This window comes from Felis catus, chromosome C2, assembly GCF_018350175.1.
Source record: "Felis catus isolate Fca126 chromosome C2, F.catus_Fca126_mat1.0, whole genome shotgun sequence".
Lineage (NCBI taxonomy): Eukaryota > Metazoa > Chordata > Mammalia > Carnivora > Felidae > Felis > Felis catus.
The window spans coordinates 11,161,536-11,179,757 of NC_058376.1; the positions used below are offsets into that span (position 1 = coordinate 11,161,536).

The 18,222-nt window shown below is 45.6% G+C and overlaps 1 protein-coding gene across 7 annotated transcripts in view; it reads right to left on the bottom strand.

The window, feature by feature from the left end:
- The window catches only part of KCNE2 (potassium voltage-gated channel subfamily E regulatory subunit 2), a 270,860-nt gene that overhangs the window by 124,638 nt on the left and 128,000 nt on the right, over positions 1-18,222 (bottom strand). For 4 of the 7 annotated variants that reach the window (XM_045036653.1, XM_045036652.1, XM_023238776.2 and 1 more), the window contains exon 2: positions 5,941-6,025. The exons of the other annotated variants lie outside the window; for them this stretch is intronic. The gene's annotated coding sequence lies outside the window, so the exon portion shown is untranslated. The remainder of the gene's footprint in view (positions 1-5,940; positions 6,026-18,222) is intronic. 7 annotated transcript variants of the gene reach the window in all.

Here is an 18,222-nt window from a genome sequence, read left to right on the forward strand (position 1 = left end):
CACGAAGGGGTCGTGTAAGTCATGCTTGCTAATGCATTGACACTGCCCTAGAGCTCTGAAGGGCAGACAGCACCGAGCCATTTGATTAAAAAAAATATATATTCCACGTTGTTGCTAGGCTTTTCCCACGGACAGCTTGGTGGAGTCTGTCCAGATTGATCGCAGGATTGTCATTACACTGGAAGGTACCACCCAGTGTTCCCTCCCGGGGCTGTTCACTCGGAGCCAGAGGGTGCCCACAGCACCTCATTAAGCCATTTAGAGTTAAAGATTCCCCCAAGACTTCCTCTTCTTGCTTTTAATTTTTTAAATTGAGGTAAGTTCGCATAACATAAAATTAACCATTTTCAAGTCCACCATTCAGTGACTCACAACGTTTTGCAACCATCACCTCTATCTAGTTGCAAAACACGTTCATCGCCATAAGAGAAAATCACTTCCATTAAGCGGCCGCTCTCCATTCCTCCCAACAACACCTGCCGCCAGCCCCTAGCAACCACTAATCTGCTTTCTGCCTCTACGGATTGACCTATTCCAGACATTTCATATAAATGGAATCGTACAATATGCGACCTTTTGTATCTGGCCTCTTTCACCTAGCATCACGTTTTCAAGGTTCATCTGTGATATAAGGTGTATCTGTACTTCACCCTTTGTTAGGTGTCATAATCGTCCATCGTCTGGCTAGACCGCATTCTGTTTATCCATTCACCAGCTGATGGACATTTAGGTGGCTTCTAGCTTTTGGCTACTGTGAATAGTGCCGTTATAAATATTCATGTACAAGTTTTTGTTTGAAAACCTTCTAAAATCTTTGGGGCTATGCACACCTAGGAGTGGAATAGCTGGGTCCTACGGTAATTCGCCGCGTAACTTTTTGAAAAACCACTTAACTGTTTTCTCCCTTCTTGCTTTTGAACAAAGTTATGCCTTCACTTAAAACTGTCTTTCTTATTATTTCTAAGGTTTGGAAGAGGAGAGAGGAGGCTTGCTGGCCATCCTGATGCCAGAAGTCCCCCATTAAACCAATCTTCTATGGAATTCCAAACAGAGCTCTTCAAGGCTTCGTCTTCCACACACTCACACCCTCCTTGCCCTTAATGAGAACCGGGGGTGAATGATCACAGGGAAAAGAGGAGGAGGGACTGAACCAATGAGGCAGTGGTCTCCATAGAAAAGTACACACACCCCACGGGTGCACCAGGCCATTATCCACCGGGATCTGCCACAAGAAGCCATTAGAACTTCTATTTATTTTTACCTAAAAGTCAGCAAACAATGAGCTTTACTAATTGTTATGGGTTGAATGATGTTGCTCCCAAAAAAGATAACCCCGAGCACCTCAGAATGTGACCTTATTTGGAGAGAGGGTCTTTACAGAGCTAATCCGTTAAAATAAAGTTATTAAGGTAGGCCTTAATCCAGTAAGACTGGTGCCCTTACAGAAAGGAGAAATTTGGACACACACACACACACACACACACACACACGGTGATGCGAAGACGAAGACAGATCAGGGTGATGAGTCTACAAGCCAACCAACACCAACCATTGCCAGAAACCACCAGAAGCTAGGGGAGAGGCCAGGAACAGACTCTCCTGCACAGCCTCCAGGAAGAACCAACCATCATGGCACCTTAGTTTCAAACTTCCAGCCTCCAGAATTGTGACATAATCGACTTCTGTTGCTCAAGCCACTCAATTTGTGGCACTTTGTTACTGCAGCTCCAGCAAGCTAATATTCCAATATTTAACATAAAGGTGCTCATAGGTCTCTGACTTAGTCCCTCACAGGCAGGATCTGAGGCCTCTTGAGGGAGGAGCCAGCTTTCGGGCAGAGCGACAAGACCAAGAACACTCAGCCTGCACCCAGGTAAGAGGATTTATAGATCAGATCATCTCATCGTGATGTGATCAGTTCCCACAAGATGAATGGGTAGACTTAGGATTACTACCAAAAGTCTTGCCTGGAAATAATGTTGAGTATAGCTGACTCGTCCCTTATAGGTGGGCCCCCACACCCACAGCACGATTAAAACTTGAGGAGCTGATCAGATCTGGCCAGAAATCATTCCGAATTAACAAGAAAACTACTTCTAATAGGTAGTTATATCCCTTTTTGTTAACAATGAACCTCAAATCTAGATTCCTAGGCCTCGAGGTAGTGACTAGCGGTAATCAGAAGCCACCACAATTAACAACACTCAAAAACGTTGTTTATGTCATCACGTTCCTCCTTTTAACCTCAACTTTATGTTTCTTTTATAATTTATATCATGTGCAGTGTATAAGTAAACAGATGGGCAATATGTACCCCCACCAACCTCTTACTAAATGGGCACGTAATCAGAAAAGTTTAGAAACCACTGATTTAGGGCAAGGGCTGTAGATAGACATGGGACAATCCCCAAAACAGAGGTGCTGGTGCCCCGACAACTGACCCTCCAGCCAGAAGCAGATGTTGTGCAGACATCAGAGGTGTCCGGAACCAGGAAATGCCCCAGGGATGAGTGGTCTGGTTCCCCGGATCAGGGAAAGGACTCGGCTTCCTTGGCAAGAGGGCCAACACCGGCTCCCAGGGAGAGACACACTGTGGCCAGAGCTGGAGAGGACTTCCCCACGTGCACAGACGTGCCACACAGCCACACTGACCCACGCGCGGATGGAAAGAAGAAGGGGCCAGTTCTCAACTTTTGTAAAGTCACGAAGCTTTCCACTGGGAAGCGAACTTGGCAAGATGGCTTCCCTGTTGCCGTGATGGGGAAAAATCCTCAAGTATCAGAAAGGGGCAGATGAAAGTGATCTCCCTTTTTTTTTTAAGTTGTATTTATTTATTTTGAGAGATCCAGACACAGCGTGAGTTCGGGAGGGGCAGAGAGGGATGGAATCCCAAGCAGGCTCTGCACCACCAGGGCAGAGCCGGATACACGGGGCTGGAACTCACGAACCTGTGAGATCATGACCTCCACTTGAAACCAAGGATCGGATGCTTAACCGACTGAGCCACCCAGGCGTCCCAAAAGTGACCTTTTAATGTATTTCAGGGTCAGTGAGGAGACATTCTTCTTTTTTTTTTTAAGTTTCTTTACTTATTTTTGAAAGAGAAGAGAGAGCACAAGTAGGGGAGGGGCAGGGAGAGAGAGAGAAGGAGAGTGAGAATCGAAAGTAGAGGATTAATGTCAGCACTAACTTGGATGCAGGGCTTGAACCCACGAACCATGAGATCATGACCTAAGTGGATACTTAACCAACTGAGCCACGCAAGTGTCCCGAGAAGAACATCCCTGAGCAAGTATGGGCCTCCGAAGCTCAGCCAGTCGATCCACCTGGACCACAAGAGGCTGGAGGCCAGCGAGCAGGAGGGGCAGGCTCCTGTGAGGCCAGGGTGGACAAAAATGTACCCAGATGAGAGGCTCCTTCATGCCTCAGCTGTTCCTGAAGTAGCAAGTGCTTAGATTTGCTCTGCCAAATCTGGAGGTAGCCTGAATCAGGCGACCTTTGCCAACCTCTCCTGTTGCTTGGCCATGTTTGAGTGTGAGAGAGTGACGATGGTATCTGCTGCTCCCCTGACCATTGCTAAAGGCTTGAGATGAGGCTTTCCTCAGGCAGCTTCTCCTTTGCCCTCAGGAGGGGGTCTCATGAGCCTCAGATGCACCTGGTTCCACCTGGTGCTTCCATGACCGGCCCTGACATGGCAGCTCCCAGAGATGGGCCCGCAGGCCTTAGGTACCTGCCTTCTCCTTCAGGCCCAGCCTTGTCTGGGCTGATTTTGAAAGAAATATTTATACTAAAGGGCTGAAGCTGAGGCAAGATTTCACCACCTCTTATCTCTTGTAGTTTAGAAAAACAACCAACATTTCATTGACAAGTGACCCTGTGGCGCCTGTGTTTGTGGCTCGTTTCTCTGGGGAGCCGCCTCTTCCCAGAGCCCTGTCTCGGTTTACATAGCTCTGCTCACTTCCTCTCAGACTCCCCAGGGAAAACAAGATTCTCATGGACATGCCACGTCTCTGGTAAGGTTCCCTGAGCATTGCGAGTGCTCAAAATGGGAGACTGGCATTGCTCCATGTTCTATCTATGGGACGGTAGCTTCCAAGCCTAGACCTCCAGCCAAACATCTTGAGTCTCTCAGCTTTGAGGAACTCTGGACTCTTGTACCCATCCCAGTGCCCACTACCCCACAAAGTCATTCAGTGCCTCGGCCCAGAGCGACGTGCTTAGCTTTGTTCACCCCTGTCCCCAATTCTATGTAGTCTCTTCTCTCCACTGCCCCTGGGCTGCCCATGCACTCTCCAGAAGACTACAGAGCAAAGACTCTCCAGCCCCACACCCCACCAGTGTGCCTCCCTTTCAGGCCATGGCAAAGTTGTTAGGCTCCAGCACTCCTCCTTCTCCAAGGAACCAAACATAGACCTAGAGTAGAAATCTCTGTGCATACGTGCCATCCTCCCCATACCCTCCGCCATCTTCCTCCCACCCTATACCCTCAGCCATTTCTTCAACTCTTGGCTTAACTTGGTGACTCTCAACCCTACCCACGCATCAGAATCCCTTGAGGGGATTTCTTTCTTTTCTTTTCTTTTTTAAAATTTTATTTTTAAGTAATCTCTACATCCAATATGGGGCTTGAACTTATAACCCCAAGATCAAGAATTGAATGCTCTACCAACTGAGCCAGCCAGGTGCCCCTCGTTTGAGAAGATTTCTTAAAGGATACTGCTACCCAGACAGGCCTAATTACCCAAATTTGTGAGGTCTGGTGCAAAATGAATTTGCAGGGCACCCCGTTCAAAAATGATTAAGAATATCAAGATTGCCTTAAACTATATATGGGGCCCTACTGAACACAGGGACCAGTAGGACTCAAGCCTAGGAAGCCAGATCTGTGCTCAGGCACTTTCCCTAAATATATAGATTTAATTAGCCTGGGTGGGGCCCTGGAATCTGCATTTTAAAAGCTTCCCAGGAGGTGCTAAGGTGACTAAGCTGGCTGATGATGGTTGACCCAGAGATACTGCTTCTGTTGAAGGCCTCCCAAATGGAAACTGTTTACTCTTATGCTCTTGACATTGGGTCTAGGAGTTGGCGCCACTTTGAGCTGGCTCTGCATTGTCACTTCCAGAACACTTCTTTCCTGGGTTTGCAAATTAGCCGCTCAACTGAGGCTAAGGTCATTCAGGTCTTATCCTTGCCCTAGTCTAAGTCATTTCTGCACTTTGCTTGGTGCCTTTCCTCATCCAACCAACAATTAGCAAATGGTTCACAACTTTCTCCACCCCCATTCATGTCGCTGCTTTAGAATCCTTATGGCTGGCCCAGCCATGATCTTGGCCTCTTGGCTCCTTGTCCTGTGATCTCCAGCAACTTCTTCCTTCCTCCTTCTCAGCCCCCACTCCCAATGCCTATCTGGGCCTGACTGACACTATGGGCTCCTCTTCCTCAGAATCTCGACCCCAAGTGCTCTCACTCTCTGACTGCAGCCTTCTATCCTAACTTTCCCCTCAATTCCATATCCCCACTACATCTGTTACTCAACTCCATTGTGGATGTTGGACCAGTGAAGTCCAGGTGTTCCTCCAGGTGTTCCTTATCCACGGTTTTCAGTCTCTTCAGCTTCCATTCTCTCACTCTTCCAAATACTAGACATTCTCTTCCTCCTCTGTCCTCACATCCCACCCACCTAGCAAGATTCCAACCCTGAATGAACATCCATCTTCCCCACACCTGCCCCCAGGCCAGCAGAGCACCGCTGGAGGCAAATCCCACAGCTGCATGGACCACCTTGCATTCTATTGCACTGAGAAAAGAGAACCAATTGTCCAACATGCATTCCTGAATGTGCAACCAACTCTCCATCCTCCTGCCGAGGGCCAGTTCCTTCACAGATGCTCTTTGTCTTCCTTGCCTCCCATCTTCCCGGGAGCTGTTTGCAGCAATTACCTTCTCGCTAACCTGTTTCTTCCATCTCTTCTTTGTTCTGGAACCTTCCCATCAGTGGGTAAATGCCCTGCATTCTGCAGATTTTCTAAAAAAAAAAAAAAAAGGGAAAAAAGGGAGAAAAAGAAAAGCTGAGAAGGGACGGGAGGAGAGAAGAGGAGAGGGAAGGAGAGGAGAGAAGTCTCCTCATCTCCCTCCAGCCCCTACCCTCTTGCTCTTCCTTTCATGGCCACACTTTCTGAGTGTGTTGTCTCTCTATCACCCTCTCATTTCCCCCTCCCTCCCTCCCCTTGGATTTCATCCCACCAATTCAATGAAACAGCCTTTGATAAGGCCACCAGTTACTTCCATTTTAAACAGAGTGGCCATGTTGCACCTCTTCTTCCTTGACCTCTCAGCCTCACTGGAACTCCCTCCTTCCTCAAATAGACTCACCCACTGGCTCCTCCACACCACTTTCCTTTCTTAGTTCTCTGGCTTCCCCTCCTGACTCCTCTTAGGGGTCCTTCCCCCTCTATATAACTACTATATATTGAACTTCTTTAAGGCTCCATTCTAGGCCCTCTTATTCCTCCCTCTACTCTCTATTCCTGGATAATCTCATCTATTTTCAACACTGCAAATATCATGTAAATGTCGACTCATTTTATCTGCAGAGACGTGAAATATAAGTGCCCATTTCTCTCACGTTATATAAGCATCCTGGGCTGATACAGTAACGCTATGGTTTGGGGCTCCATCTGTCTGGTTCCTCTGCCACTCGCAATGCATTGCATTCATCTTCATAGTCCCAGATAACTCCATGCCTATATTCCAGCTTTCAGGAGGAGGAAAAGTAGCAGAGAGCAGACAGGCCCTTTCTTTAAAGATACTACCCAGAAGTTGGAGGCATCACTTCTACAAACATCTCATTAGCCATAACTTCAACAGCTGGCCACACCTAGCTCCAAGGAAAACCGGGAGCTGTAGGCTTTATTCTGGGTGGTCGCATGCCCCTTAAATTTCTCTTGGCATGTAAGAAAGGGAAAACCAATACTCAGAGAAAACTAGCAGAATTGGCCGTAGGCACCAGCTAGATTTGCCAATTCTTTATTTTGTCAAATAAGGACATTAAAAAAAAAAAAATACTACCACCTATTGCCATCACTTCACAAAAGAAAGGACATTTTTAATACCAAAATTGGAGAAGACATAATCTCAAAATAGAGAGAAGTCTTTTAGGTTAAATGAATTTGGATTTAGAGAAGACAACACTGTATCATCCTCACTGTTCTTATTTCCCTTGAAACTGGCACAAGCATCCATCTTCTCGCCTGAACTGGAAACCATGACTGAGGCATGGCTGTTAGAGCATTGTCAGTATCATCTTTATTTCCCTACACCATCCTGGTGTAGGCGGATGGCCATGATAGCTCCCACCTGGTAGTAGTACAGAAATCCCAGCATCCGTCCCCTCAAGTCCCTTCCCCTTTCCAAATGCCCAAACAGAATGGCCATGTTGCACCTCTTCTTCCTTGACCTCTCAGCCTCACTGGAACTCCCTCCTTCCTCAAATAGACTCACCCACTGGCTCCTCCACACCACTTTCCTTTCCCAGTTCTCTGGCTTCCCCTCCTGACTCCTCTTAGGGGTCCTTCCCCCACTGCTGTGGCTGCAAGACCTAATCTCATAGCCGGACCTCAGGGGTCTCTGGAAAGCTTGGTCACATCACTGTTGCCATTCCCCAAGAGGGGAATTTCCCCAGCAGGGACAACAACATCCCCTTTTGACCCATCTTGAAAAGTCACGCCTTTCCTAACAGCAGTCCCGCTCTCTCCCCACCTTCCCTTCCATGTAGAACAAGTCCAGGAGACCACGCCAGAGGGCCTGTAAAGGATGTTGAGCAGTGTCTCATCTACCAGTAGCCACATCTATCACAGAAGGACTCACTGTTTTGTTTTGATTTACTTTCAGGTGAGTCCCTCCCCAGACTTCTGCCTTATTCTTTGGTCAAGAGAGCCACCTTCACCCCTGGACTCCTCAAAGTTTCTCTAGGAGGCTTGCAGGCAGACAGTCCTTCAGATCAGGTCATGGAATAGAAGTGAAGCTAAAGGATGAGAGAACTCTCCCCTGGCTCAGGGCAGTTAAGAAGGGGTGCTCTGCGCCCCCTTTCTCTTCCTTCATTTGCAGGGTATATTTTGGGGCACTGGGGGAGGTTTTCGGCTGTGTTGTTAGAAAAGAAGCCTTGGGTGAGTTAGTTTTTGGACTTTTCTTGTGTTCTGCCTTTTGAACAGAAAACGTTTTGGGGCACCTGGGTGGCTCAGTCAGTTAGGTGTCTGACTCTCGATTTCGGCTCAGGTCAGGATCTCATGGTTCATGAGTTCGAGCCCCACATTGGGCTCTGTGCTGACGGTGTGGAGCCTGCTTGGGATTGTCTCTCTCTCCCTTCTCTCTCTGCCCCTACCCTACTTGCTCTCTGTCTCTCTCTCAAAATAAATAAACTTAAAAAAATGTTTTGATTTCATATAGGAGCTTTCACTGTATGTTCCTGAATCCTAAAAACTAAGATTTTTTTTTTTTGGTCAAAAATACCCCCCTTTTTTTCATGTAGATATTGCTGGATTAGAATCCTAGAATTTCAGTGCTGGAGGGGCCTTACAGATCCTAAGATCCTACAGCTTCTGGGGCACCTGGGTGGCTCAGTCGGTTAAGTATCTGACTTCAGCTCAGGTCATGATCTCACCGCTCCCAGGTTTGAGCCCCACATCAGGCTCTGTGCTGACAGCTCAGAGCCCGGAGCCTGCTTCAGATTCTGTCTCCATCTCTCCCTGCCCCTCCCCTGCTCGCTCACTCTCTCTCTCTCAAATATAAAATAAGAAATATTTTAAAAATTAACAATGAATCCTACCGCTTCATTTTATGGGTAAGGAAACTGAGGTGCAGAAAGGTGAACTCATCGCCCAAGTTTATACAGTAGCCGGTGCCAAGGTCTAGGTAACACAGCTCTGCACCCTTGGTGAGGGCACGGAGAGCAGGGAGGGGTGGGCACCTGGCCTGAGAAATTGGAGCCAAGCCTTGAGGGATGAGATACTTTGGTCCTGGCATGTTCAAGACAGCCTCCCCTTACCCCCTGCACTCCATCGTGGCCGCCTGCCCTCCATGCCAAATGAGGCTGATAGAGGAAATTCTCACGGGAGGGCTCTTCAAGATCCGTTAAGAAAATGTTCTCTTGTTTACAGCAGAGTGCATCCTAGATGCAATGCCAACAGGGTTTGCTTCTTTGTTTATTTTAACCAAGAAGGGAAATTAGTGGCAAAAGAATATTTTGATAATGAATGGAAAGTTAGTCATGACATTCTTGAGGGGGGAAAATATAAATAAACTTTTTTTTTTTTTTTAATGAGAGCTGTCTCAACGAATGATAGGATTCATGAGTTTCAACCAGGGTGAACAGACACTTGGGGTGCCTGGAGCACCCCCTGTGGGTTTCTGCTTTTCCCATGCACATAGTAGAAGCCTTGGGGGCAGGGGGAGTGAGGTGTGTGTGTGTGTGTGTGTGTGTGTGTGTGCCTGTGTATATGTCTGTGTGTGATCTCCTAAAGCAATCCTTATTAATGGAAAGGTTTTTAAATATTTGCAAGCGGATCTCCGAACTTTGTAGAACACAACGGTATCTATTTCAAAACAACCTGGGAGTATTTGGTGTCTATTTGGGCCTGGTAAATTTCCACTGTGGCTAGTGCCACACAGCGTTTCCATTCCAGGCCAACTCACTTCAAGTGGCATGATTTGATTAAGCATTTCTTCACTTTTAATTGCATGCCAAGGCCCCAGGGCATCATTTGTTGGGTGGCCCTGAGTGGGCTGGAGTGGGGGCGGAAAGACATGTCAATCTAGAAAGGTTTGCGCCTGACTTGTTCTCGGGTGTAATTCTGTCCTGTACCTGGCAAGCCTTCCCGTTATTATGAACAGGCCTGTCTTGGCCGATGGTGGTTTTCGACGGTTCGTGGCAAGGAGCATCCAGGGGAGAGCCTGCTCCTGAGGAGCTCCCGGCCTGATGGAAAAGGGGGGAGGGCATCACACTGCACTTGGCTGAACTCCACTCACCACCTGGGAAATTATATCCCTAAGCCACCCACTTGCAAACTCTATTACCACAGTATTTTAGAAGAGAGTTGTTTAATAATATCAAAAAAAAAAAAAAAAAAGATCTTAACCTCCAAGCATAGTCTACGCCTCTGTAAAATGAGGTAATGCTACAACCTCATGGGGTTGAGGTGGGTGTTAGAAATATTGTAGACCAAGTCCTGGAACATGGTGAAACTCTGCAAATCATATTTATAGATGGCACCCTGGCCTCTCACAGTATCTATTACCCCCATCCTCCCTCTGAAAAGAACGCCTGTAGTGTTCAGATATCTGCCCCACTCCCATGTAGCTGTGGGGCCAGGCCAGGGCCTCGGGTCGGAAGGAGCCCCCCATTCTCAGTGGCCGGTGATTTCCTCAGGGACACCCTCCCTGCAACACAGTGATGGCCAGTAAGTCATGAACAGAACCTGCAGGTGGGGGCACAGTGAGGCAGGAATGGGAGAGAAAGTCACACTCCCCAGGATGCTATTTCTCAGGTTGATGTTGCCATCTTGAAACTTGAGGATGAGGCCAATTTCCAAGGATGACGAGGCATAGAGAAGGAAAGAGATGGGCTCCTAGAGAACAATCCATGTTGCCAACCAAATACGCTCGATGTGCCTGGTCTTCTCCAAGTCTTCTCCAGCTGGAAATCTCCTCTGCCCTCCCACGAGTGAGCTGCCCCCTCCCACTAGTGAGCCGTCCCCCAACTTGTGAGCCATCCCTCCCACTCAGGAGTGACTCTCCCGCTAGTGAGTGACCCCCTCAACTAACTAGCCATTCCCCCACTAATGAGTCACCCCTCTACTAGTGAGCCATCCCCCAGTAGTGAGCTGTGCCTGACAAAAGCGCGGTGATTCGTCCTTCTTCACAAACAGGAGCCTGAAGGGGAGACATGCACAGGTTGGGAGGGTTTTCTGGACTTTCCCAGAAACGTGGGAGCCGGGAGGCTGGAATGAGAACCCCAGCAGAGGTGGGAGCACCTCCCAGAAGAGTGGGTAAAGGAAATTTCATCTCAGAGAAGATTTGCACACGAACGATGCCACTGTGCGTTCTCAGATACTGCCCCTGGGACATGCTAAGGAGCTGTGGGCTTTATGGGGTTTTGGCATTTTAACTACTCCATCCGGCTGGGAGGCTCTGGCCGCAAATAACAGAAACCCTGACTGGAACCAGCATAATCAATATAGGAATGTATTATTTTATATCATAAATATTCCCCGTGGGGAGCTCCAGGGCCAGTTGAATAAGTCGTTCAAGAATGCCGCCAAGGACCCAGTTCTCTGCCGCTCTCCGCTTTTGGTGTGGGCTCCATTCTCTGTCTGGTGTCAGGACGGCGGCCGGAATTCCAGGCATTCTAATAATGGCCCCCACCAAGAAAACAGCTGCCCTTGCATTCCATGCCACTCCAGGACTGCTGACTAAAGATGAATGGGTTTCGAATGAGGACAACATCCAAGGTCCCAGTGCCCAAAGCGACATTTAGGTCCGGGGAAACATTTGACAAACCATGCCAAGGCAGCCTGCTGGCCCTGCAACCACCAAGGACAAAGAAGGAGGCTCAATATCCCAGCGGCCTGGAATGGAGGGGACAATAGGCTCCAGGCCCCAGGGCGTTCTCGGCAGCCTCCGTCCCGGATCACCAGATTTCAGGGGGGTCACAGCAAGACAGTTGACAGGCAATGCAGGCAGTGGTAAGGCAAGCCTTGCCCAGAAGGCCCATTTCCTTGAGATCCTACGGAATGACAGTTGTCCAGGACCCGGCTCTGCTAACGGAGCCTGGTCCCCAGCACCCCGCCAGCATTTCTCCCCCTCTGGCCCTCCGGATCATCTGCTGCAAGACGGCTGTTGACCCGGAGCTGCCTCCCGGGATAGAGACGGAAGAGACAGACCTGACTCTATGTCAAGTCTCCTTCTCCAAAAACAGTCAAGGACTTCCCCCGGAAAACTGAGAATATTTGCAGTATATGTGACAAAAGTTTGATTACCCTTATTTTGCTACGAACTCTTGCAGATCAATTTGTCTTAAATGGATGTACACATAAAAGATAAAACTTACACCATATAAGACCATATAAAAACGCAACTGCTCACTAGTAATAAAAACGTAAAGTTAAAAACTGAGATGGGTTTTCTTTCTTTTCTTCTGCCGTTTTGTGTGTTTTTTACTTCATAAAACGGCAAAGGAATACCACACAGTGGCAAGGAAAATAAGATTTCTGCTCCTATGCACTGCTAGCAGCAATATAAATTCAGGCAATCTTTCTAGAGGTCGGTTTGGCAAAATAGAGCAAAAAGACTTAACCACGTACATAACCTCTGAACCACCGATTCTGCATTCCAGAACGTATCCTGAGGAAATAACCAAAGAAATGTGCAAGGCCGTGCTGAACACTCATGAATATTCAGTATGGTATTGCTTTCTTTTGACATTGCAGTGCTGGAAATTACCGAATCATCGAGTGGTACCTGGATTAGCCAAATGGAGGATAACACATCCCTTCCATACTATGCAGTCACCCACCAATAAAGCAAAAAAAAAAAAAAAAAAAAAAAAAAAAATTCATCAGAGTTAAGTTAAATGAGAGGGTTGCGTATCACTAAGGTCAGTGTACGTTTTGGTAACCATTTGCATGGTACGACTTTGCATTATCTTTACGTTCCAACTTCAGCGTACACAGAAGGGATATTTAAAACGTTTAACAACTGATTTCCGAGAACAAAGGGCCATACCCCCAAATACAGTCTGTCTTGTTACTGCAATTATTTTCATTGACGACTCTGTGTGCCAACGACTGCACACACCGAGTGGTTTTACTTAATTATTTAAAAGATTAAATAATTCTTTAAATAAATAGCATTGTTCAGCTGCCCACAGATGAGTAGCTTTATTAACTCCTTTGTTGTGTTTTCACGTTTTCCACTTTCTTTATAGTGAAAAGGTATTCCTTATCAAAAACAATAATGGGGGGCGGCTGGGTGGCTCAGTCGGCTAAGTGTCTGACTTCAGCTCAGGTCATGATCTCACGGTCTGTGAGTTCGAGCCCCGCGTCGGGCTCTGTGCTGACAGCTCAGAGCCTGGAGCCTGCTTCAGATTCTGTGTCTCCTTCTCTCTCTGCCCCCGCCCCTTTCACTCAAAAATAAATAAACGTTAAAAAAAAAATAAAAACAAAAACAAAAACAAAAAAATTCCAAAAACAATAATGCAGTTAGGAAGCAGTTCAGTGTCAGGGTGCCTGGGTGGCTCAGTCGGTTAAGTGTCTGGCTCCTGATCTCAGTTCAGGTCTTGATCTCAGGGCTGTGAGTTCAAGTCCCACGCTGGGCTCCACGCTGCGCATGAAGCCTACTTAAAATAAAATTAAAATAAAGATTTTTTAAAAGGAGGAATTCAGTGTATAAGAACTCTTCATTCAATGTCCTTTATTCTACCCTCCCAGCCTCTGACCCATGTCTGATCTCCATGTTGGGAATCCCCAAAGCCCCTCAAGCAACCACATTCTTCAAAAACAAGAAGGATCTGATCTTGGTATCAAAAACCAGATTTTCTGTCTTTGACTGGGGGCAACATCCGTGCACTCTCTGGGGATGCTAAGCAGAGGGTACAGATCTGGAAGCTCCTGAAAGTCCTGCTCGCCAGGCAGTCCTCCCACTGGTGGTGACAGTACAAATTGCCACTGCACTTTGGGACAGCAGTCCAATCCTGTCCATCAAAGCCTTAAACGCACACAACTCTGGCCCATATTTCCTCTCCGGTTCTGCTCACACACTTGCAAAAAGATGTCTGCACAAGTATACTCCCTGAATGGTTGTCAGAAATAGCAAACATAGGGGATAGAAACCCACCGTCTATGAACAGAGGGTCATTAACGTGTGGGAAATCCACTACAGCTGCCGAAAATAGGAGGCAAAGTTACATGTGCTCCTAGGAAAACACATCCAAAAGGTAGCAATAAAAAAAAAAAAATTAAATCTAGGGGCGCCTGGGTGGCTCAGTCAGTTAAGTGGCCAATTTCAGCTCAGGTCACGATCTCGCGGTCTGTGAGTTCGAGCCCCGCGTCGGGCTCTGTGCTAACAGCTCAGAGTCTGGAGCCTGTTTCAGATTCTGTGTCTCCCTCTCTCTCTGACCCTCCCCCGTTCATGCTCTGTCTCTCTCTGTCTCAAAAATAAATAAATGTTTCAAAAAAAATTTTTTTAATAAAAAAATAAAAAAATAATTAAATCTACACAGCAAGTATACTATGATCCCATTTGTGCTAAAAAGAAAAAAAAATCTGTGTGCACATCACATTTCTGGAAAGGTCCGCGAGAAGCTGTAGGTAATGGGGTCTCTTGGGAATTGGAGGGAGAGGGCGGTGTGATCGGTTAAGGCTTTTTTCTTTCCACTTTATAGCCTTTTGTACTGTTTTCGCTTTTCTTCGTGAGTAATAATAATTTTTAAAGATCTGCTTCCTGACATTTTAGGGCAGGCCTAGGAAAAACAATAGATACAGACCACTGAGCCAGGCAAGTGCTCTCTAGCTTGGGTGTTAATTTGCATGTCAGGGACTTGCCCACAGAGTGATTTCCATTTTAGCAGTCAAGGTCATCTCAGGGCAACGCTTCTCAAACTTTTCCACAGAAGTACCCCCGATGACAAAACAGAACAAACACGTAACCTCAAGGGATGAAGGAAATTGGCCCAAATCTTTGCCTCGAGCAAAATGTCTCTAGTGTGCAGACTATCTTAAAAATTCAAGAAAATTTAGAATTTTATCCCACCACTGAGTTGTCTTTGACTGACTGTAAAAACTAGTTTTCACTTCAAATTTTATTTGTGGAATTCTGGTCACTATCTTGGTAAATCCCTCACTCCTGCTTTAAATGGACAAAAATTTCCAGATGAAACTTAATAAGAAAAGGTTTTATCCATAGTTAGGCTCTGGGGCAAGAACAGCTGAAGTGATAGAGGGAACTCAAGGTGAGAAATTTCTGGAAACCAGGACTTGATACCAGCCGAGAGGTGCAGATTCAATTATTCATGCAGAGGAAGAGCTGATCTAAAACACAGGACTGCGTTTCGCAGAATTCTACTCCCGGGCATGAAGTGAGACCAAGGATTAGAAACATTCTACCCACCCGTCTGAGAAGTGACAAGGAGGCTTGTCATCTACTTGGACTTTGGGGAAGAAAGAGGGAAAAATACTATAAATCAGACACCCAGGCTGGCACCGTTGACAAGTATGCTTTCACAATATCTATCTAGCACAACATCAATGTCAAGAGTAGTTCGGTACTAGAGAAATCCATAAGAGTCCTTCCTGCTGGAAGAAACACGAAAACTGTCCTCTAGACAGGGAACCCCCCAAACCCAGGGAACTGGGACTTATCATAAAAATATGAGCCACACTGAAGATAAACAGAGATAGCAAACTGAATGAGGAAATGAATTGCCATGAGGGAAAATCACAGACGCAACAGATGGGGGGAAGGCTGCGTATCAACAACCAAAGATAATAGGACAATATAAAAGAGATATCTAACATGTTAAAAAATACATATAATGGGAAAAACATAAACCATAAGCACAGAATGGAAATAGAACAGGGATATTGCCAAAGGACCAAATAGAAGCTTGAAAAAGAAAACAAATAAACTTCCTACAGGAAAATGGAATTGATGTAGTAGATTTGCCACAGATGCGGAGAGTATTCATGAACCGAAAGACGAGAGGAAATTACCCAACATGCCTCAGAAAAATAAAGAGATGGAAAATGTGAGCGCGAAATTGAGACACGTGAACATTTGAATGGGAAAACCCAGCATATATCTAAGAGGAGTTCCAACACAGAAAAGAAAGGATTGAGCAATTTTCAAAGACATAAAGGCTTAGATCATCATTATCGAAGGAAGATATGAACTCTCAGTAAAAGAAGTACACTAAGACCTGAGAATGATAATTAAAAAAAATCCATCCCTACATGCCTCATAGTGAAACTATAGAATACCGAAGACAAAGAGAAAAACCAATCTTCAAAGCTGTACGAGGCAAGTGGGAAAAAAAACTAACAAGGCTAAGGGAGAACCAAATCACCTAATAAATTAGAGAAATAGAGAACATCTCCTTTTCAAGAGACCGCAGAACAAACCTCAAAATTTCCAAAAGACAAAAACAGAACAGAAAACATTCTTTAATGACAATGTAGAAATTGTCAAAAATCCGAAGACAAAAAGCCCTTACTTACTGGAAAATTTTAAACACTCTTTCAAACAACTGTGGAGTCACAGGAAAAAAGTACGAACTGATAGCACAGAACAAAAGAAGATGGTAACAAGGAAGACATGACCGTGTGAGGGCTCACAGCAATACAGCTAAAGCAGAATGGAATGAAAATGCATATGCCTTGCACCGTTTCATTAGTAAACAGAAAAAATAAAAATAAGTGAATGAAATAACATGATAAATAAGTTGGAAAAAGCAATCAGGGGCTCCTGGGTGGCTCAGCAGGTTGAGCGCTTGACTTTGGCTCAGGTCACGATCTCACAGTCTGTGAGTTCGAGCCCTGCGTCGGGCTCTGTGCTGATGGCTCAGGGCCTGGAGCCTGCTTTGGATTCTGTGTCTCCCGCTCTCACTGCCTCTCCCCCACTCATGTTCTGTCTGTCCGTCTGTCTCTCTCTCTCAAAAATAAACATTGAAAGAAAATTTAAAAAAGAAAAAAAACAAACTGAAGGATAGGATAGCTAAAGGGATAAATTAATAAAGATAAAGTTAAAATGTAATGATTATAAAACAAAAGACTATAGAACTAGTTAATAAATTCAAAAGCTGGGTCTTCTTGAAAAACAAAATAGTAAAATATCCAAATTTATAGCTAATGAAATCAAGAGGAATGTAGACAGGGCAAATATATAAAATGAGACTAAATGGATCCAACAACTGGAAAAACCATGGGAGTGAAACAAATCATCTAAAAGCAGTTTGTCCAGTGTTATAAAAATAATTTTTCAAATACATTTGAAAACAGGGATGAAAAGGACAGTGTTCTAGAATTGAGCTCTCGAAAATAGCAGCAACTGGCCACATGTAGCAACTGAGCAATTAAAATGTGGCCAGTCTAGGGGCCTGGCTGGTTCAGCTGGTAGAGCACGTGACTCTTGATCTCAACAGGTCGAGTCCTAGGCTGGGTGTAGAGATTACTTAAAGTCAAAATCTTAAAAAAAAAAAAATGTGGTTGGTCTAAGCCTAGATACATTATAAGTATAAAACTCACGCTGGCTGGGGCGCCTGGGTGGCGCAGTCGGTTGAGCGTCCGACTTCAGCCAGGTCACGATCTCGAGGTCCGGGAGTTCGAGCCCTGCGTCGGGCTCTGGGCTGATGGCTCAGAGCCTGGAGCCTGTTTCTGATTCTGTGTCTCCCTCTCTCTCTGCCCTTTCCCCGTTCATGCTCTGTCTCTCTCTGTCCCAAAAAAAATAAATAAACGTTGGAAAAAAAAAAAAACTCACGCTGGATTTTGAAGACTTGTGAAGCAAAAAATATATATATATTTCATTAATAATTTTAATTGCTCACATGTTGATAATATTGATAATGACGATATTTGGGATATATTTGGTTAAATAAAAATTTTTTAAATAATTTTACCTAACTTTTTTCACTTTTTAAATATGGCTACCAGAAAACTTCAAATGGTATGTGTGACTTGTATTATATTGATATTTATATTTGACAGTGCTGTGAAAGATAAAAATAATTTGTTAAACCTAACTCCGGAAGAGGGTGTCTGGGTAACTCAGTCAGTTAAGCAACTGACTTTGCCTCGGGTCATGATCTCCCAGTTCCTGAGTTCAAGCCCCATGTCAGGTTCTGTGCTGATAGCTCAGACTCTGTGTCTCCCTCTCTCTCTCTCTCTCTCTCTCTCTCTCTCTCTCTCTCTTTCTCTCTCACAAAAATAAACATTAAAAAATTAAAAAAAAAACTGACTCCAGAAGAGATAGAAAATCAAATAAACTAGTACCTGCAGAACAGCAAAGAATTTGTCCCACAGTTTCTCCCTGCCACTCTGCAACAAAAGTTCCAGACCAGGGTGGCTCAATAGGTCGAGTGTCTGACTCTTGGGTTCAGTTCAAGTCATGACCCCAGGGTCATGGGATCAAGCCCCAAATCAGGCTCCGCGCTGAATGTGGATCCAGATCAAGATGATT